Below are 22,947 nucleotides of genomic sequence, written 5' to 3'. Positions count from 1 at the left end.
GTATTTTGAAATCCACAAAGTACGTAAGATGGCACATGTTGAACTAACTTCTTTCAGCGGCAGGCTTTGTGGGCTTCTGGCTCAGGGAGTCGTACAGCATTTTTAGATTTTCACGAGGCATTTGCTGAGATTGCTCATGATATTCTCATGGATGAGATGGAAGAAGCTGGTGAAATACAACCCTAATGAGAGAGACATGGTTTCCCTACTGCAGAACTTAAAGTTGAGTGGAAGTCATAGGGAAATTGTTTTCAGATTGACATGAAGACTCTTCAAGCAGAAGGACATAACTTCCCCAAAAGGAAAAGGACTGTTTGTGACCCTGGAGATATTTGAATGCAGATTGAATGGACACTTGCCAGGGAAGGTTTAGAGGCAATTTGAGGACTTGGAATTCAATGTCTTTTAAGGTTTTTTTAATCCTTAGGGTCTTGGATTCTTGCTATAGCTAAAGGCCTGTGAGATATGTCCTCTGTTCCCAGATTATAGCTGGTGCCACATAACCCAGCCAGGTTCTCATGGGCAGGTCATCTTGGTTATTAAAAGAGGATGACAGTGGATACGGGTGAAACAGTCTCAGCCACAGGAATGTCTAATGAAACACACGTCCTCCTGACGGTGACTCAACGTTTCATCGTACTGAGACCAGGACAGTCTCTGTGTGTCGAAGCCATTTTCCTGGGTGAGTCACCTGGATGGTCAGCCAGGGGTCATGCAGCCCAATTCAGAGAGGCTATCACATGATGCTGACATCATAGATTGGTCAAGGTGGTCTTACCTGAGGCTTAAAGGATGGACTCAAAGACTGTAAAGTGGTGATTCCATTCCCTGTTAAGGCAGGACTCTGGGCCAAAGCCGACCACCCACTGTCATCAAACTGCCCCGGGGAGAAGAGCAACGCTCTCCACCTCCCAACCCTCCAAGCAGCAGCCTAGCCCTTTGGCTTCAGGGCTTCTTGCCTCCTGCTGTCAGAAGGCTTTGGGGAGGAAACCGTTGCCCTGAACTTTGAATGTGGCTAATGGCATTCTCAGGACTTTCTCACCAGAGGGCTGCCCCATCACCCGCCCTGATTAGGACAGGAAGTTGGGAGCCTGGATGGCTGGCTTCCTGCAGGCGGGGCTGGAGGGCTGAACTACAGCCAGCAATTCGTGGAGGTCACTAGGTCGGCGTTCTCCTTTGTGTCTTCCGGTCCCCTGAAGCAGCATTTTGAATAAACGGCTCTTTCCTCTCACAAACCAAGATGTGAAAAATCTTCTGGGGTCCCACTCGCTGCTTTCCAGATTCTGTTTTCTGCTCCCCTTTCTTGCATTCTCTCAGATTTCTGTCTTTTGGGGGAGTGTATCGTCGTGACTAATAGGAGTGGGGCAAATAGGCCACAAGGTTCATATTATTCCATTTTGGGAATGGTCTTAGTTACAGGGATCTCATCTGTTTTTGGAAAGATTCTGTTTTCTTAGAGGTCTTTTCCTTGCAGCAATCAAGATTTTAAAAATTCCACAGAGAAATATTTCCATTCCTGGTCATGCTTGATACCATGCATCACTTAGAATTGGATGAACATAATTAAAACAAGCAGGAGATTCAAATACATGCAGAAATATCAAGACTCCTGAACGCCAGCTCAGGAATATAAAGTCGACGTCTCTCATTAGCGATGCCTCTGTTCTGTTTTCCCAGTTACTGACTCCATCAAGGGCTACCTGCATGCATGTCCTCTTAAAACATGCAATTCCTTAACTACCGACAGACCCCTGGACTTTTGATAATGATGATTTCTTTAGGACAAACAAACATAAGGTGCTTGGAGGAAAAAAATTCCTATAATGTAAATAACACTTCACATACCAGCCTGGCTGCTGCATGATTAGAAATCATTCTGTTTTCTTGTTTACTCCAAGTTCATCACTTAGAAACCTCTAAGTAAGTCATATACTTATCCAGCCTTCTCTTTGGAAGTGATCTAGGTGACTTTTGCTATTTCACTATATGTGTGTGCCCAGAGATAGGGGAAATCTGGTATTTTTTTTCATCCTCTGGTCTCCTGGTTCATGTTATCTGAACTAAATGGCAATGATTCCATTCTCTTGAGTTTAAAATTTATTCGGGATGTTCCCACTGCTGCTGTCCTCATATCATTGTTTTTTTTTTTTTTTTTTTTTTTTGCATAGAAGAATGGTTTTTTTTTTAACATCTTTATTGGAGTATAATTGCTTTACAATGGTGTGTTAGTTTCTGCTTTATAACAAAGTGAATCAGCTATACATGTACATATGTCCCCATATCTCTTCCCTCTTGTGTCTCCCTCCCTCCCACCCTCCCTATCCCACCCCTCTAGGGGGTCACAAAGCACTGAGCTGATCTCCCTGTGCTATGCGGCTGCTTCCCACTAGCTATTTTACATTTGGTAGTGTATCTATATATGCAATCATTGTTTCTTACCTGAATGAATGAGTCCTTATAAGAAGTGGTCTCATTGGTTTTACTCTGATTCCCCTATAGTCCTTTCTCCACATAGTAGCATGAGAAATTAAAAAACAAAGCACCAAAGCCCCAGGAAATTGGATTATGGAATTCCCTTTCTTGAAACTGCCCCATGGTGCTCCACTACACTTCAATCCAGATTCCTTACCATGGTTACAAGGTCTTACCTGAGCTAGCCCCTGCTTCTCCCTCTGACTTCCCTTTTTAAAAAAATTTTAATGTTTTGAGTTTTAATAAATTTATTATATTTGCAACCATCATTGTAATCCATTTTTAGAACATTTTTATCATATAAAAAAATTATCATGAGACCATTTACTGTCCATCTCTATTCCTCCCTCCAGTAAAGCACAGGTCTACTTTCTATCTCTATAATTTACCTCTTATGGATACTTTGTATAAATGGAGTCATAAAATATACAGTCTTTTGCATCTGGTTTCTTTCATTTAGCATCGTGTCTTTAAGTTTCATCCGTTGTTGTGACATGCATCACCATATCATTCTTCTTATTTCTGAATAAAATCCCATTGTATAGATGTATCACATTTTGTTTATCCATTCACCTCTTGTTGGGCATAAGGATTGCCTCCAGTTTCTGACTATTATGAATAATGCTGCTATGAATAGTTATATACAAGCCTTTCTATGGACCCACATTTTCACTTTTCTTGGCTACATTCCTAAGAGTAGGAATAGCTCCTATGGGGAACTGTTAACTTTTTAAGAAACTACCAAACTGATTTCCAAAGTGGATGCACCATTTTACATTCCCATCAGCAATGTATGAGGGTTCCAGTTGTTCTACATCCTTGCCAATACTTAGTATTTTATCTATGATTATAGTCATTTTAATGCTTTTTCTGCACCTGTTGTGAGGATCATGTGAATCTTTTCCTTTACTAATATATGACATTATTTTTGGATGTTAAACCAACCTTGCATTCCTGGAGTAAATCTCATTTGGTCACAGTGTATAATTCTTCCAATATGTAGCTGAGTTCACTTTGCTAATATTTTGTTAAGGATTTTAGTGTATTTATTCGTTAAGGATTTTTTTTTTCTCGTAGTATCTGTCTGTGGCTTTGGTATCAGGGTGATGCTGACCTCATAGAATGAGCTGGCACTTTTCGCTCCTTTCTTTTCTGAAAGAATTTATGAAGAATTGGCATTAGTTCTCTCTTTAAATATTTGAAGGAAATTACCAGCAAAGCCATCTGATTCTGGGTCTTTCTTTGTAGGAGGATTTAAAATTGCTGATTCAAATTATGTACTTGTCGTAGGCCGCTTCAGATTTTTCATTTCTCCTTGAGTCAGTTTGTATCATTCTAGGAATTTGTGCATTTCATCTAATTGTTGGCATTAAGTTGTTGTAAAATTTTCTTATAATCCTCTCATTTTTGTAGGTTTGACAGTGATGCCCCTTCTTTCCTTCCTGAGTTTGGTAATTTGTGTCTTCTCTCATTTTCTTCGTTAATGTAGCTAAGTTTTTGTCCACTTGGTTAATCTTTTCAAAGAACAGGCTTTTGGTTCTATTAATTTTCTTAGTGGTTGCTCCAGAGATTACAATATGCATCTTAATGTATCACAGTCTATTTCAGAATAATACTGAGTTCCAGTAAAATTTAGAAACACTGCTTCAGTATAACTCCATTCCCCCTTCTTTGTGCCACTATATATCATATATAATACATTTATATTTGTTATAAGCATGACAACACAGTGTCATAATTATTGGTTTATACAGTCTTATGCATTCTGAAGAAGTTAAAAGATGTATTGAAGAAAAATGTATTTATAGAGTCTTTTAGATTTACTCACATATTTACCATTTGCAGCATAATTAATTTCTTCTTGTGGATTCAATTTATCATCTGGTGTCACTTTTTTTTTGCTTAAAATATTTCCTTTAATATTTCTTGCAACCCATAATTGCTAACAACAAACTCTTGCAGCCTTTGGTTATCTGGGCTTTTCTGTATTTCACCTATGTTTTTGAATAGCAGTTTTGCTAGATACAGAATTTTCGGTTGACAGTTCTTTAATTTAAACAATTCGAATATGTTATTTCACTGTCTTCTGGCTGTCAAGAGATAATGCTCCATGGATATCTTTATGTTTCGCCATGGTCAGGGCTTTCCAAATAAAGGGCACTGGAACTTAAGTTAAAAGACAGTTAATGACCACAAGCTTTGAAAGTTCAACGTAGAAGCTTCCAGAGAGATTTGGAGACACATCCCCTGGAGATTATTTTTGTTTGTATTCCAAAGGGGGAATTGTATGAAGGTAGTCAAAAGGTACAAACTTCCAGTTGTAAAATAAATAAGTACTAGGGATGTAATGTACACCATGATAAATATAATCAACACTGCTGTATGTTATACATGAAAATTGTTAAGAGAGTACATCCTAAGAGTTCTCATGACAAGGAAAATTAAAAAAAATTTTTTTTCGTTTATTTTATATCTATATGAAATGATGGATGTTCACTAAACCTATTGAGGCAATCATTTCATGATGTATGTATGTCAGATCATTAGCTTTACACCTTAAATTTATACAGTGCTATATGTCAGTTACATCTCAATGAAACTGGAAGGGAAAATAAAGCATCTTAATCTTAAAACAAAAACCAAACACCTCCCCCATCCCCAAATCAAAGGGTAATACAAACTTCTCTTTATCCCCTCAGAGAAGATTTGTTTACATTCCACACTAAAGGCTTCCCCCCCACCCCTCAGAGTTACAGATGTGCCACTATTAGCCCTGAGTTTCATAATTTTGTGGATTCCTCTCCTGAGATACAAATCTTACTGGAAGTACAGGTAATATCTGGTGCTCATTGCATTGTTCTGTGGGAAACTGGGAAATTGACATAAGCTGCTCTGCAAATAAAACGCCTTTTCCTGAATCCAGAGGTCTCCTGTTTCTCTTTACATATATTTGTATATTGAGAAATCAGTCATTAATATTTGTTTGCCCCTATATAGAATTTGTTTTTCTCTTGCTGTTTTCAAGATTTTCTCTCTGTTGTTTTTTTTTCCCAGTAGTTTGATTGTGATCGGTATAGATGTGGACCTCTTTGAGTTTATGTTACTTGGCTTTATTGAGCTTCTTGGGCCTGTAGATTAATGTTTTTCATCAAATTTGTAAAGTTTTCAGCCATTATTTTTTCAAATATTTTTTCTGCCCCTTTCTCTCTCTTTCTCTGTCTTAGACTTCCATTACAAGTATACTGATGCAGTTGATACTGCTCCCCAAATTTCTGGGCCTCTATATATTTTTCTTTAATCTTTTTTCTCTCTGTCCTTTAGATGGGATAATTTATAATGCTCAATCTTCAAGTTTATTGATTATTTCTTCTGCCATCTCAAATATGCTGCTGAGACCCTCTAGTGAATTTTTTTTCATTTCAGTAATTCTACTTTTCATTTTTTTAATAGTTATTTTATTTTTTAATTAAAAAATTTTTTTAAATTATTTATCTTTGGCTGTGTTGGATCTTTGTTGCTGCGCGCGGGCTTTCTTCTAGTGGCAGTGAGCAGGGGCTACTCTTCATTGTGGTGCGTGGGCTTCTCGTTGCGGTGGCTTCTCTTGTTGTGGAGCATGGGCTCTAGGCACACAGTCTTCAGTAGTTGTGGCACGGGGCTCAGTTGTTGTGGCTCATGGGCTCTAGAGTGCAGGCTCAGTAGTTGTGGTGCATGGGCTTAGTTGCCCCGTGGCATGTGGGATCTTCCCAGATCAGAGCTTGAACCCGTGTCCCCTGCATTGGCAGGCAGATTTTTAACCACTGAGCCACCAGGGAAGCCTGTAATTCTACTTTTCAACTTCACAGCTTCCATTTGATTCTTTCTTATAATTTTATATCCTTATTGAGATTTCCTACGCACTGAATCATTGTCATTGTACTTTCCTTTAATTTTTTTAAACACAATTTTTCTTTAGTTCTTTGAACATATTTATAACAACTGTTTTGAAATCTTTCCCTGCTAAATACAACATCAGGGGTCATTTTAAGACAGTTTCTTTTGACCCGCATTTTCCTGAGTATGGATCATACTTTCTTGTTTCTTTGTATGTCTCATTTTTTTGAATACTTGACATTTTAGATAGTATATTGTAGCAACTACCGAGTCTGACTTTATTTCCTTCTAAGAGTTGTTTTTGTTTTTTCTTTGGTAACTAACGTGGATTGAATCTGTGAATTCTGTCTCTCCTGCACTGTGCAGACACTAATGTTTTCTTCTTGCTTTATCTTTAAGTCTGGTTTCTGAGGAGTTGCTCCTGTGTTTGCATTCAGCTTATTGTTCAGGTGAAGACACATCATGGGTTGTGTTCTAATACCACAAGGTTTTAAGGCTTCTACTCTCTGCTGATAGCTCTAGGGGAGGGCGGCTGTGGAGAAAAATTCAAAATTCAGGCCATTTTCAAGTCTACCTGGGCTCTTATTTCCTTCAGGCTCTTCTATGTCTTCTTTGTGCTTGTGCACAGGATCTGTTGACCAGGGGTGTGTGGGTGACTTGGACTTGTTTTGGTCTCTGCTGTACAGGCACACAGCTTCCAGTCAACCCAAGATATTTGGAAAATTTACCAAGTTCCCAGAGCTGTTTTTCCTCTTGGAACTGCCTCTTAAATTCCTAGGTAGTTTGCCAATCTGTTGCTTCCTCCAAACAGGACATCAATCTTAGTCTCCTGGAGTGGCTGGCTCTTCCTTTCACTTGCTGTTGACATGACCACTTTAACTGGTAATGTTCCAGGTCAAGTAAGCCCACTATAATGGTAAGAGTAAAGCTGCTGGTTTCCATGGTCTAGCCTGACCTGGTTGTACTTAAGCAGTTTAGGGATTGGGAAGTGAGGAGAGAAGGGAGCAGCCTCAGTGAAGAACTGTTTGCTTTGATCACATGGCAACCAAGCATGAGGGAAAGAGACCCCCAGATAGGCTACATGGTGAGGTAAGTCAGCCTAAGGTTAAAATGTTCACAGATAATATTCTAAAAGAGCAATTCCCAGGGATAACTGAATGATGTTTGCACTGACATTTTATTATGAAATCTCTATGAAGCACACATTTGCAGAGATGATTTCTCTAGCATTTCCTGTACAATTACTATATATATTGCTTTTGTTTTGTTTTTTTGCCCTAACAAATTGTTATATGTTTAGTCTGTTCACTTAGATGAGATTTTACTGACACAGTTGACTATTAAAATAAGTAATAAAAATAAGGAGTTTAGGGGGGCTTCCCTGGTGGCGCAGTGGTTGAGAGTCCGCCTGCCGATGCAGGGGATACGGGTTCATGCCCTGGTCTGGGAATGTCCCACATGCCGCGGAGCAGCTGGGCCCGTGAGCCATGGCCGCTGGGCCTGTGCGTCCGGAGCCTGTGCTCCGCAGCGGGAGAGGCCACAACAGTGAGAGGCCCGCATACCGCAAAAAAAAAATAATAATAAATAATAAAAATTAAAAAAATAAGGAGTTTAGGGAAGTGTGTTCAGAACAGTCTGGTGAACTTTGATTAAATGAAAAATTATACTCCAAGAAACCTTGGAAGCATTGCCAAATAGCCTTAAGCAGGGACTGAGAGTTAGGGGAAATCTGTACTGCCACTGTCTTCCAGTAATTCCTCCTTCTCCATCTCTGTTAGTCATCTGACTGCAGTTAGAATAACATTTATTGCTTTCTGGTTAATGTTCTAGAACAGATGATCAGGAAGTCATGAAAGCAGAGACACAGGGTAATCTTAAAATCAGTGAGGTGTCCTAACCAGCCTTCCCTCTCGATTTGCTGTAATTGGTTACAGGCAGAGGGGATAGAGCATTAAGCTGCTTCATCCTTACTCAGAATATGTGAGCAGAGCTGAAGCATAAGATAGAGAGTTAGAACTCTACAAGGGTCTCCTGTATAGAAAAGCATAGGAGTGGTGTAGATAGAGACTACTGGGGAGGGGGTGCCATTCTAAATCCCAGAGCCTGAGATTCCAACAAATTTGGTTATGGGGGCTTGATTGGGGAAGGGTAGGAATATGATAATACCAGCCATCCTTCTTACCTATGTAACTTTTTTTTTCCTTCGTAAAGGGGCTCTATCACCCATTTGTCCCATTACTTTCTTCTTAGGAACCAGTGATGTTGCTGACCGGGGGGACCTCAGTGTGGACATTTCGGGGCTTCTGGCTCATATAACAAGCTACGTTGTACCTCATTCCATCTTCTTTTCAGTATGTGGTCTTAGGGTTTAACCTTCAGTTGTTTTCTTTTTTGCAACATATGCTCTGGTCTTTATTCCGGATACTCAAACATTGCCTTTTGGGTTGACAGAGTCCAGATTTTTCTCTACATCTACCCCCTGCAAAGAGCATTTTGGGAAAATGAGTTGCACTGGGTGTCCTGCTCTGATGATCTCAGTTGACTCTTGGTGGCAGGCACTCCGGGGGCTGCCTTCCTGGAGATTTGGTTAGCCACAAAGTCCTCAGGACTGTGCCTTTGAAATGTCTCATTTTTTCTTTGGAATGTTTCTCTTCTCTTCCCCTCTCTGTGTTGCCATAACCACCACATTTTATCTAGACTCTAATTACCCATGCTTGGCTTTTTGGCATGAGTCTTACTAGCAAATCAGCCTCACTCCCTGCTTAGAAACTAAGAGGCTCCCTGTTTTCTTACTATGAGGAGCACATCTTCCTGCCTTCATCTAACCTGCTTCCTCAGCTGATCCCACACTAGCCCTCCAAGGATGTATCATATCTGTCTGTGCTCTTCATCACAGACCCTCTGATCCGCGCTGTCTCCAGAACGTTTTCCCTGAAGCTTGCTTGCTGTCATATGTTATTTTACTTTAATTTAATATTTTATTTTATTTACTTTATGTTATTTTATTTTACGGAGTGTACTTTTCCTTCTCTTCTGCATATTCACATCTTATTTAGCCTTCAGTCCTCTGTCCTCCAGGGAGCCTCCGTGGATGTTCCTGTGCTCACTCTCCTATGAACTTCTCTTGGGTTTCATGACTATCCGAATAACTCAGTGAATTTTGCATTGACTCCTATTACCCACTGATTGTTTTCAAATCTTGGTTTTCCAAATTAAAAAATCTTTTTAAATGATAATAATTTTATTACATATTTCTCCAGCGTGTTTAATGTGTTCCCAGCAGTCCTGGGACCATACTAATTTTCAGTAAGTAGTGTTTGCTTGATTAATTCTGCACTTTCCAGCACTGATGAAGACTGTGGTCAGTTCCGCAAATGTAGCACTTCTTCCTTTCTTCACAGTTACTCCAAGATATTTTTAACTTCCTTAGGGCACTGTCTGTTTTGGCATTTAAGGGGCAGGATAAAGTGGCTTAGGCTACTCCCCTGGAAATCCTTTTTCGTAACACAATCACTCATGTGAGCAGGGTTCTTTTGTTTCCTTTAAATGCCACTGAAATGTCCCCCTTTATCCTATTCCCTGTCTGCTAGGAGTGCTAAGACCTCTCATATGTAAGGATTTCCACTTAAGGTGTTACTTCATTCTTCCGCCACTGCCATTTCAGTCAAAACATGTACACTGAGTTTTAAAAAATTTTTCTCTAAGTCATTGTCATTCTGTGTGGATTCATGCTAGCCATGCAAATGTACAAACATTGTGAACCCTGAAACATAACCACAGCATTCTGGTATCACATGGGTTATTGTTCCTAAGGTAAGTGAGAATCTTGGTCCCAATACCCATTATACTAAATACAGCCCAAACTTCTATTTTCCTCAGGTCACTGGATTTTAGTTATTCTATTTTATAGAATTAGAGGTGAAAATTAATCAACTTGTAGGGAGTACAAGTTGATTGTACTTCCTTCTTTTCTTAGAAGGAAGAGTGTCATTAATCTCTAAAGAACACTGGGTTTTGATTTCCATATTACACAGCATGAATTCAGTCATGTATTTCCAACAGCCTGCTCAGATTTCTTTACTCTGTTCCACTCTCACCCACACTTTCAGAGGTACATGTTTTGAGTAATTTTCTGCTGGAAGTAGAATTTTTCTTGGGTTAAAACTTCACATCTCCAATTCCATTTTGTTTCGTTCCAGGTTTCCTTCCATTTTTGTTTACTTTCTCCATTCTTCATCTTCCAGGTCATTAACAAAGATGCCCAATGATCAAAAAAGTCCTCAAATGAATTTACTGTTAATGTGTCACCCACCCAATTTCTCAAGAAAATTGCATGATGTATTTTCTTACCCATTTTGCATTTACCTTCAGTGAAGTTTTTTGTTTTTGTTTTGTTTTGTTTTTTAAACAGAGTTTGAGCTGTTGACACAATAATTTCACACTAACTTACAGCACTGGACCATCTGATTTCATTTTATTGTCCAGGTTAAAGGATTTAGCTTCACGTTAATTTCTTAGGGATGGGTATTGCTTTTCATTCACCTGTAAAACAGCTAATCATTTCTGAAATATTCTCTGGAGATATACATGAGTGAGATAAATGTATTTAAAGAGAGTTCCTTTTGTGGCACCGTGCATAATATAGAATGTATCCCAAATCCCCAGACTTGGTTAGGAGTGTCTTCTTTCTCCTTTATTATTCTTTTGCTAAATCCAGGACATTTTCATAGTCCCCAAAACCTGGTCTGTTTCATTATGCTTTTAGCTGCAAACTCTAGAACTTCCCCTTCTCTGACACCCACCACTTGACTTCTTCCATTTTAGGAGATTTGCTGTAGAGTTTAAATTTAGAAAGAATGTTTTTGGAAGAAAGGGAATTGCACCCATACCAATGGGGATAGAATTCCTTCCTTCTTAGTGAGGATATTTGTAACCTGGGATTAAACTTGATTAACAGCAAGTGTTCAAGTTTCAGTCTAAGTTTGCTAAGAAAATCCCGAATCTTGTCTGAATGGTGTGTAGGAAATGTAGGTATTAGCAAGAGATTTATGTTCAGAAATCAGAGTTTCTCTGTTGCAAAGTGGTCTCCTTTTAGCAGGGAGGAGAAAGGGAGCTGGTGTTGTTGCTGAAGCCTTCATGGGTGACTGGAGAAACTGAACAGGGTTCAAGAGGTTGACGAGATGGGCTCCTTTGTTCCGCAGGCAGGAGTCCTGACTGCCGCCTAAGACCAATAATCTCGCATCCCTGAGCCTCTCCATCCAAGACTGGGTTTCAATTGTCCAGTTGTTTGTTTTGGAAGTGTCACAATAAATAACTGAAGAGAGGCTGTTAGGGAAGGTCTCCTCGGGGAAGGCTACAAATTATTTGGGGACATAAAACCATGCATATGGCCTTGGTGAAGAGGAAATCACTTCTGATAACATTTGCTTTTTCTACATTCCCTGAGGACAATAAAACAGAAACAAGAACACGAAGTAGGAAAAAAAATCTTATTGGTTCTCTGAGTCAGCCTTCTCCTTGGGTCATTTTGGTCAAACAAGGGATTAGGGACATTTGGTCCTGAGCTGATTCAGTGCCCGGGGACCCAGGAGTTAGACGGTTATATCCAGTGTGTGAGACCCACTCCCACGCCTCCAAGCCTGGACCGGTTCTTTCTCTGTGTTACCGGCGGGGCTGTCCTGCATCGACTCTGTCTCTGTTCCATGTCATCTGCTGCACCATGAGGGTTTCTGGTGTAGCATGAGTTTGGAGACAGCTTTGTTGTCCCGTCTAAGGGAAAGGGTCAAAATCAAAGTACCTTTTGTCACAAAGTCACGATCTTGTCCGTGCACATGCTTGGGGCTCTCTCCCCCCAATCTCTTTGAGTACTGCTCTGTAAGGGTTTTGGCACTGGTACAATAGCCACAAGAATCCATGAACCAGAGCCAAATCTTACATCACCAAGAAGATGAAACACTGCTTATGCAAGGCCGCAGACACAGAACTACTTGCTCAGGGGACAGAAGGGGGGCACCGGCTGCGTCCTGGGCAGTGACCCTCCCAAGGACCTGCTGCCCCTCACTCAGAAGAGGAAATGTCTCCCAAGGAGTCCCTAAATTACTCAGAGCTCATCAAAGAAAGGACGGTACTTTCCTGCAGAGTTGCTTATTTTTCCTTCTAATTACCAAAGAATAAGGGTGTCTTTTCTGAAATGTTGATTTGGAGATTCTGAATTTAAATTTGTGCCTCATTTAGCTTGCAAAAGGGATTCTAAACAGCACAGCAGGAAGACCTTTGGATTCCGATATCCTCGACCTGGGAGAGGTGGGCGGGAGTCAGGGAATGCTGGCTTGCTGACATTTTCAAAGGAGTGGTTAAGATAGACAGAGACTGACAAATAACCATGGGAGGTGGAAGCCACTGTATTGAAAATAGAGGATTTTAGCACGAAACGGTCCCTTAGCCATCCAAAGAGGGTCATGCTGGATGAAAGTGATTAATTATACTTTAAATCTCAGAGGAAGATTCCTCTAATGTTGTAGTTGACAGAAATGAAGAATGAACCTTATTATCTGATCTGAAATAGGGAGTCAGAAGTTGCTGAAGAGATGCATATGGCTGATGGGGCAGAAGAAACAAGAACAAGTTGAAAATAAACCCAGGAAAGGCTTATTGAAATAAAAAAAAATTTTTTTTTTGGTGTATAAGCAATAGAATACTAGTCTTTTTGTACTGTAATTGACATTTGTTTTATAAAAGAAGAAAAGAGAACAACAGTATGGAGGCTCCTTAAAAAACTAAAAATAGAACTACTGTATGATCCAGCAATCCCACTCCTGGGTGTGTAGCCACAGAAAACCATAATTCGAAAAGACACATGCACCCCAGTGTTCATTGCAGCACTATTTACAATAGCCAGGACATGGAAGCAACCTAAATGTCCATCAACAGAGGAATGGATAAAGAAGATATGGTACATATATGCAATGGACTGTTACTCAGCCATAAAAAAGAATGAAATAAAGCCATTTGCAGCAACATGAATGGGCCTAGAGATTATCATACTAAGTGAAGTCAGACAGAGAAAGACAAATATCATATGATATGACTTATATGTGAAACCTAAAAAAAAGATACATTACAAATGAACCTATTTACGAAGCAGAAACAGACTGACAGACTTTGAGAACAAATTTATGGTTGCCAAAGGGAAAAAGTGGGAGGGAGGGATAAACCGGGAGTTTGGGATTAACATATACACACTACTATACATAAAATAAATAATCAACAAAGACCTACTGTATAGCACAGGGAACTATACTCAATATTCTGTAATAACCTATTTGGGAAAAGAATCTGAAAAAGAATGTATATATGTGTATGTATAAATGAATCACTTTGCTGTACATCTGAAACTAACAATATTTTAAATCAACTATATTTTAATATAAAATAAAAAAATTTTTAAATCTCAGAAAAAAATAAAAAGGAAGAAAATGACAATAAGACAAAATATAAACCAGGTGTGCAATCCTATGAGGAGCTGTGCCACCTGGGCAGCCTCCTGTTCAGTCTTTCTATGCACAGGTATAGTTTGTGGATCTACCAATATGCTGGGTTAACCTGGGTTCTCTGAGCAGTAGATGCCAAGATGAGATTAATGTGCAAAGATTCCTACAGGGGAAACACCTGTGTGAAAAAAATGAGAAAGAGCCAGGAAGGGATGGAGAGCCATAAGACCACAATGCAACATTGACCCTGAGTGAAGGAGACAAGGAAGGAAGTTTGGATGGAAATGTGCAAGATTGCCATGCCATTCAAGGAAGTTTCAGCAAGGCCACTGGGGAGTCCTTGAGCCAAAGCCAGGTTCCATGTCTGAAAGGAGTTCCGTGTCTCCCAAGTGTGCCCAGCTGTGCTCAGTTGTTGGCTGGGAGCAACCTATGGGAAACGTGACCTTCATGCAAACGTGATGATGGATTTCAGAGCATGCAGCGGGACCTCTGGGTCAATTACACTTCCTGTAGTTGGAAGTTTGCACCATGAATTCCCATGGCCACAGCAGTTACTCAATGGAGTATTCATAATAGCAGTATGATCTTCTGTGGAGTTGGAGGGAAACTTGAAGGTCATTGTTCAGCCCTCTTGTTTTGCCCATGACTTGGGTTCATGCGGATGGATGCCTTTCAGTATGGGGCATTATGGGAGGTGGATCTGATTTTCTTAGAAAGTTCCACTTTTCTGACTCTCATGTTCTTATTCTCATGTTCTTTCCACTGAGCCAATGGCACTACCAAGGTTGTGGGCTAGATCACAATTCTTAAAAAAGTAAAGTTTATATTTCTGATGATGAAATTGTGCACATTCTAAAAATTTTGGAAAATAAAGAGAAGTAATAAGAAGGAAACATATTACTCATAACTTGCCCAACCAAGCCCCCAAATTCTTAACCTTTTGGTGTATTATTCCCTTACAGTTCTTTTCTATACATTTTTTTAATCTATTGAAGTTCATACTGTAGAAAATTTGTATCTTAGTTTTTTTCATGTGGCATCATGATACAGGCATTTCCCATGCTAAAAAAATCCATTAACTTAAATAACTCGTTCATCTTTGATTCAGTTATCATGAACTACGTGAGAAAACAAAGGAAAATTTAAGAACATTTAGGTTGAGCATAAACTTTCAAAGAAAAGTTTCTGAAACTTATTGTTTCAGTGTGGATATTTATCAGATGTGCAAAATTTACAGTAACCCTTCTAGTTCATTCCTTGAAATATCCTTTCTCTGGCTTTTAAAGAAAAAATTTAGACCGACTTTGTAAACTTCAGAATGCTATGTTTTGATGAGAAGGAAATTTTTCCTGTTCTCTACTATTTTGAGGTATTTGTATCCACCTATCCATGGTTTGGAATTTTTGCTTTATTTTGTTTCATTAGCTTTGTGAAAGTGGAAAATTGGTTTGCATTTTTCAGATTAATTGACCTGGTGTAAGAGAATCCTTCCTAGTGAACAGAACCCTTACTAGTAATTCTGTGAATTTCAGGAAAGGGTGAGCTCAAAGTGGTTAAAAGTGCAAGCTTTGGAATTAGAGAGATATGGGTGTGGACCTTATCTTGATCCTGGTCATGCAACTTTGGATAAATTCTTTAATCTCTGTGAGCTTCTGTTTAATGATCTATGAAATGGAAATAATAAAATATATCTCACTTGGTTTCTGTAAAGGTCACAAGGATGTAATGCAAGGAAAATCCTTCACACGGATCTTGTATACAGATGAGTACTGAATAAAATCACCACTACTGTTGTCTTAGGCTTTAGTTTGTAAATGTTTTATTTATTATTAATTTTTAGTCTGTCAATGGTTTAACCAGAATGGCATATCTCGTTCTTGCAGTAAACCCAGACGTTTCCTTTCCTTGTCAATGACACTGACAGAGTAGTTTTGCCGGGACCTATTTTCCATTTGACAGGCTCATCATCAATCAACTGGATATGGTTTATTACTGTAAATACACAGAAATTTTTAGAGTAAAACCCTGAGCATTCAGCCTATGACTTATCAATACCTGAATTATTAAGTATTGACCAGTGTCAATACGTGACCAGTGGCTCCTGTAACTGGGGAGCATTTGTTTATAGCTTTGTGTATAAAATAATGTGCCTCAGTCTCAAAGTTGGATTACCAGTACAGGTAATAGCAGAAGCTCTAGTTTAACCCACTTCTGGGCTCTAACTCACTTCTTTTCACATGTGTAGGAATCCTTTGTGTTCACCAGACTCTGGTGATAGAGTGAGGGGTCCTGTCCCATCCAATTCTACCTCGGTGTTAGGAGGGCTTGGCCTCTGGGCAGAAGCTGGCCTTAGCCTGTGAGGTTAAAGCATAGTAGTTGGGGTGCACTTCTCCAGTAGCTAGAGTGGCATCTTGTCCTGGCTGTAGTGAGGTGGGTGGCATTCCTTATTGATACATTCAGTGAAAAGTACTTCCATTCATGGCAGAGCTCCATGGCTATACTCGTCTGTTGCTTCTTTCATGACTTCCATGTGACATGAGGTTGGTGCCACAGCTCAAGTGCTGTTGGTAGGTCCTGCCTCTCCTTTTGGTTAGCTGGACCATGTCTTATGGATGGTATTTTTAAAAAAAAAATCTCATGCTGATCTGAGAACATTTTTCAGGTGCAAAGAATATATTTTTATTGGTTGCATACAAAATTCTTGGGTCACAACTTTTCTCCACTCAAAACCCAGAGGACTATGCATCTTTGTCATCTGGTATTGAATGCTGCAGAGTCATTGAAGACCACACTTGTTTTTATTCCATTTTCAATAAATATTTTTCCTGCCTGGGTGCTTATAAGAATTTTTTCTTAATTCACTGGGCTAGAGGTTTCAATAATATCCTCCAATCCCATAACCCCTTCATAAAGAACTTAGTCCAGATGGAACAGCTCTAATTATGATATGACCCTGTTCTTTGGGGCACAGCTAATTGGGCCACGGGTGACAGCTCTCCAAAGCTGGAGTGGTTATAGCTTGACTGTCATTGGTATTGTTGTTTGGCTCACTTGACTATCAGTAATCTTATCCAGAAATTTGTAAGCGGGGAGCAGAGACTGAGTTTGTTACCTGTAGGCCATTAAGCTCAAAGAAAATGCAGACTCCAGTTCTGATGTTTCATTTGAAGGAAGCCGTTATGAGCCATGTATAAGCAAATAACTAAGCAGAGAAGTCAGTTTGTAGAGAAATTTGGATGAAGCAGTCATGGAGTAAAAGTGAGATGGGGCTGGAGGGGGAGAGCAGAAGGAGAGCGGGGAGAGAACGATAGTTATTTTTTCCCATTAAGCCCAGCTCTACTTCCATTGGTTGACTTCTATGAGATTCTCCTGCATCCTCCCCACAGCTACGTGGTTAACTGATTTGTAGAGGTTATTGTTCCTGTCAAAGCATTGACTTGAGACATTCTCATAATCCACTTTTTTTCCCCCAGAAGGATATCTATAGTTTGTTTTTTTTTTAACATCTTTATTGGGGTATAATTGCTTTACAGTGGTGTGTTAGTTTCTGCTTTATAACAAAGTGAATCAGTTATACATATACATGTGTTCCCATATGTCTTCCCTCTTGCGTCTCCCTCCCTCCCACCCTCTCTATCCCACCCCTCCAGGCTGTCACAAAGCACCGAGCCAATATCCCTGTGCCATGCGGCTGCTTCCCACTAGCTATCTACCTTACTATGTTTGTTAGTGTGTATATGTCCATAACTCTCTCTCGCCCTGTCACAGCTCACCCTTCCCCCTCCCCATATCCTCAAGTCCGTTCTCCAGTAGGTCTGTGTCTTTATTCCTGTCTTACCCCTAGGTTCTTCATGACATTTTTTTTTCTTAAATTCCATATATATGTGTTAGCATACGGTATTTGTCTTTTTCTTTCTGACTTACTTCACTCTGTATGACAGACTCTAGGTCTATCCACCTCATTGCAAATAGCTCAATTTCGTTTCTTTTTATGGCTGAGTAATATTCCATTGTATATATGTGCCACATCTTCTTTATCCATTCTTCCGATGATGGGCACTTAGGTTGTTTCCATCTCTGGGCTATTGTAAATAGAGCTGCAGTGAACATTTTGGTACATGACTCTTTTTGAATTTTGGTTTTCTCAGAGTATATGCCCAGTAGTGGGATTGCTGGGTCATATGGTAGTTCTATTTGTAGTTTTTTAAGGAACCTCCATACTGTTCTCCATAGTGGCTGAACCAATTCACATTCCCACCAGCAGTGCAAGAGTGTTCCCTTTTCTCCACACCCTCTCCAGCATTTATTGTTTCTAGATTTTTTGATGATGGCCATTCTGACTGGTGTGAGATGATATCTCATTGTAGTTTTGATTTGCATTTCTCTAATGATTAATGATGTTGAGCATTCTTTCATGTGTTTGTTGGCAGTCTGTATATCTTCTTTGGAGAAATGTCTATTTAGGTCTTCTGCCCATTTTTGGATTGGGTTGTTTGTTTTTTTGTTATTGAGCTGCTTGTAAATTTTGGAGATTAATCCTTTGTCAGTTGCTTCATTTGCAAATATTTTCTCCCATTCTGAGGGTTGTCTTTTGGTCTTGTTTATGGTTTCCTTTGCTGTGCAAAAGCTTTGAAGTTTCATTAGGTCCCATTTGTTTATTTTTGTTTTTATTTCCATTACTCTAGGAGGTGGGTCAGAAAGGACCTTGCTGTGATTTATGTCATAGAGTGTTCTGCCTATGTTTTCCTCTAAGAGTTTGATAGTTTCTGGCCTTACATTTAGGTCTTTAATCCATTTTGAGTTTATTTTTGTGTATGGTGTTAGGGAGTGATCTAATCTCATACTTTTACATGTACCTGTCCAGTTTTCCCAGCACCACTTATTGAAGAGGCTGTCCTTTCTCCACTGTACATTCCTGCCACCTTTATCAAAGATAAGGTGTCCACATGTGTGGGGGTTTATCTCTGGACTTTCTATCCTGTTCCATTGATCTATCTTTCTGTTTTTGTGCCAGTACCATACTGTCTTGATTACTGTAGCTTTGTAGTATAGTCTGAAGTCAGGGAGCCTGATTCCTCCAGCTCCGTTTTTCGTTCTCAAGATTGCTTTGCCTATTCGGGGTCTTTTGTGTTTCCATACAAATTGTGAAATTTTTTGTTCTAGTTCTGTGAAAAATGCCAGTGGTAGTTTGATAGGGATTTCATTGAATCTATAGATTGCTTTGGGTAGTAGAGTCATTTTCACAATGTTGATTCTTCCAATCCAAGAACATGGTATATCTCTCCATCTATTTGTATCATCTTTAATTTCTTTCATCAGTGTCTTATAATTTTCTGCATACAGGTCTTTCGTCTCCTTAGGTAGGTTTATTCCTAGATATTTTATTCTTTTTGTTGCAGTGGTAAATGGGAGTGTTTTCTTGATTTCACTTTCAGATTTTTCATCCTTAGTATATAGGAATGCCAGAGATTTCTGTGCATTAATTTTGTATCCTGCTACTTTACCAGATTCATTGATTAGCTCTAGTAGTTTTCTGGTAGCATCTTTAGGATTCTCTATGTATAGTATCATGTCATCTGCAAACAGTGACAGCTTTACTTCTTCCCCGAAGGATATCTAATTGTGGATTTATTTTAAGTGATTTTGGTGGAGGATTCTTTTGATCCACAGGCTTGATTCTTTGCCCTAGCTCAGGGAAATGTGCTTAAGTTATTGCTTCTATCTCAAATATTATGGTCTCTTTCTCAAAAACTACTGTCATTCTTAGGTTGGAACACTGTCACATCTGTCATTTATCTCTTTCTTTTCAACTTGACTCTGCATTCTGTGAGATTAATTTCCTTCATTTACTATATTATTTTTTGAGATGTTCTTTCTGAAACAATTCCCTTTCTCTTGTTCTACTGACTTTCCAGGCTTCTTTTGCCTTTTCCTTGTCTTCTATTCTAGAACAATAGCTATAGAGAGTGAAGATTGCTCTTGGCCACATTTACTGTCCACTCAAATGCTGGTTTTGGCACATCCTGAGGTTTACAGCCAAAGGACTGCTTAGTGTGTATAACTCCCAGCTCAGTTTCCAGGGTCGAGGAGACATCTATTCATTTATTAGTTTATATATACACACACACACACACACACACACACACACACACACACACACACACACACATATATATTAGATAGATAGATAGATATAGGGAGAGAGAGAGGTAAAATTTACACAGCATAAACTTTTAAAGCGTGCTTCAGGAATTTACGTGTCATCCTTGCACAGGGACTTTGCTAGTTTTCTCTGTATTGTTCAAATTTTGAACTGAGCATGGCACACACTTGCTGTGATTCTGATGAGCTGAGGTGAAGTTATTTCCTACTCTACTCACTGCCCCATCCTCTGAAAAACTAACCCAGGGGAGATTGTGCACTGCACCGCCTTCCTTGCATTCACTGTGATCTGTAGGAGGACCACGTCTTCTCCCCACTTTCTGGGAATTCTGTCTGATATCTGAATGGACAGGAAGATTGGGAGGCTCTAAGTTAGGGAGAAAATGGGGAGGAATAAAGGGTGATGGGAGAATTTATGACAGCTCACTGCCCCCAAAGCAGAATCTACATGTGTAAGAAATGATTGTTCCATACGTTACAGACCCTGAGTCTCTGAGTCCAGAGGCAGATAGACTGGGTTCAAGCTCTTTTCTCCTGGCAGGTCTAGATGACTGTCTGTCTGCAGCACACGTGAGCAGCTGATTGCTTTTCTTCGTTCAGTTCTGTAGGACTTACAGTTAGTGTAAATGACTCCCAGGTTCTGGCATTTGGCTGTTGTCTGTCTTAGTTTTTCTTTTTTTTTTCCTTTTCTTTTCTTTTCTCTTCTCTCCCTTTCTTCCTTTCATTTTTTTTTCATTTTTCTTTTAGAGGTAGTTTGGGAGGGGATATAGCTTGACTTTCATTGGTATTGTTGTTCGGTTCATTCACTAAAAATTATTCATTTAACACTAGATATGGCAGATACTTGCTGGATTCTAGAGATACAAAGATATAAAGATGAATAATCTTTGCCTGCAAAATCAGAGTCTGATGGGGAAATGTATATAAAAACATGATTACAAAACCAAATAGAAATATAGCATTAGGTATATATGCAAGATATGCAAGTTGCAGAGTCTGTAGGGCCTGCAAAACCTAAAATATTTATATTTGGACCTTTACAGATAAAATCTTTGGACTCCTGGCCTAGTATACAAGGAACTGCAAAGAGTACAGAGTTTCCAGAGCAAGAAGCTTGTGAGCCCAGGCTGGAGAGTGAGGCCGGGACCAGATGACCGGGCCATGCTTGTCAAGGTAAGGAGCCACTGAGTGATTCAAAGCAATCTGCCCAGATAAGGAGTCAGAATGTGAGACTAGTTCCTCGGTGTGTACCCATCACTTCTGAGGAATCTTCCAGCATTAAGTACCAACCGGACAATTCAGAAACACTTGACTGTAATCCTCTTGGGGCACTGCTGTAGTACACACAGAAAGGCATCCTGGGGGCAGGAAGTGTTCTTCTCTGAAGCTCCCTTCCTACCAGCTCCAGCAGTTCCAGCCAGGCCGGGTGCCCAATCCCACTGTGCACGGCTCCCAGGGGTGCAGGCCTGCTGCTTCCTCTCAGGTGAACCCAAGGCCGTCAGCCTCTCTCAGCACAGGGAAGTTTATTTTTTAATAAATTTATTTATTTACTTTTGGCTGCGTTGGGTCTTGGTTGTGCTGCGCGGGCTTCTCATCGTGGTGGCTTCTCTCGTTGCGTAGCGTGGGCTCCAGGTGCGCGGGCTCAGTAGTTGTGGCAAGCGGGCTCAGTAGTTGTGGCTCGCGGGCTCTAGAGCGCAGGCTCAGTAGTTGTGGCGCACGGGCTTAGCTGCTCTGTGGCACGTGGGATCTTCCTGGACCAGGGCTCGAACCCGCGTCCCCCTGCATTGGCAGGCAGCTTCTTAACCACTGCGCCAACAGGGAAGCCCAGCATGGGAAGCTTTAGAGAGCGAGAAGGTGAGCTGGTCATTCTTCCCGGATAAGGGCTCCTGGCCCTTGAGGCAAGAGAGGGCTCAGAATTTGGGTAAAAATGCCTCTTAGGTCAAGAGGGTCCGGGGGTAGCAGGTGAAATTCGAGGTTGAGCCTGGGGCTGTTGGGCAAAGGATGGAAGGTGAGGCTAGTGTCTTCTCCTACATCCTGCCCCCAACTTTGCTCCCTCTTAAAAGCCCGTGACTGTGAGAGGTAACTTATCCGTGGGCGCTGGGACAGCAAAGCTAGTGGCTGATGTTGGCGGGTAGGAGCGCAGCGTGCAAAGAGAACCAGGGCTCAGAGGACCCCGTCCAGCTACCGAGGGTCCGAGCTCTCACCCACCCCTTCCGGTCCTTTCACCCTCCTCACCATACTGAACAGAAAATAGGATATGTGGTGACCTGTGTTAAAAGGCTTGAGAAAAGGATGAGGCCCAGTGAAACTGGAGCCAAGGGATCATTCCCTTCTCACCGCAGCTGATCAGCAGACTCGGAGAAAACAAAGTCTCCTTGCAGACCGCATTGTCTCCTGGAGTGAGTTAATAAAATGGCACCGTGGAAGTCTGTTCCGCTGACGTCCAGCCAGGACCAGAAGCTCAGCTTGAGTTTCTAACTGAGCCTGAGAAACACCAGGTATAAGATTTGGGTCATTGCTGATAGATAGCCCACCTCCACAGAAAGATGCCCTAACCTCTCCGGAGAGTGTTTGAAATAATTGCAAATAGAATAAAAAAAGTAAACGGCGGGGTTTGGACAATGCCTCTCCTGTTACTGTGAAACACTAAGAACGTAGATGGGAGCTATCTGCCTGGTTATTAAGCTTATTATAAAAAATGACCTCACAGACTGAAGGATTCCAAAGTCTCGATAACTGTTAACTCTTTATCCCAAATGACTGGCATATTTCTAACTGAGAGGAGACTGAAAAAGCATTCACTGCCTTGGAAAATTCAATCAGAGTTAAAAATTAAGCCCAGAAGAGGCTTTCAGCAACAATGGAAATTATATTTCTAAATTGTGTTTACTATGGAGAATACTGCTTGGGTTAAATGCCGATTAGGCTACTGTCCAAGTGATACATGAACTCT

At 40.3% G+C, this 22,947-nt stretch overlaps 1 non-coding gene across 1 annotated transcript; it reads right to left on the bottom strand.

Moving 5' to 3' along the window:
• Nucleotides 1-20,057: 20,057 nt before the first annotated feature.
• LOC115802848 (U6 spliceosomal RNA) lies at nucleotides 20,058-20,166 on the bottom strand. Its single transcript, XR_004023399.1, has one exon. It is a non-coding gene; the product is annotated as a U6 spliceosomal RNA (small nuclear RNA).
• Nucleotides 20,167-22,947: the final 2,781 nt, after the last annotated feature.

The sequence above is a fragment of the Delphinapterus leucas genome, chromosome 2 (genome assembly GCF_059928025.1).
Source record: "Delphinapterus leucas isolate spDelLeu-1000000601 "Yukka" chromosome 2, BTC_Dleu_Yukka2, whole genome shotgun sequence".
In the NCBI taxonomy this organism is placed as follows: Eukaryota; Metazoa; Chordata; class Mammalia; order Artiodactyla; family Monodontidae; genus Delphinapterus; species Delphinapterus leucas.
The sequence above is the reverse complement of the archived record's forward strand: the minus strand, read 5'-3'. Positions and strand labels throughout refer to the sequence as shown.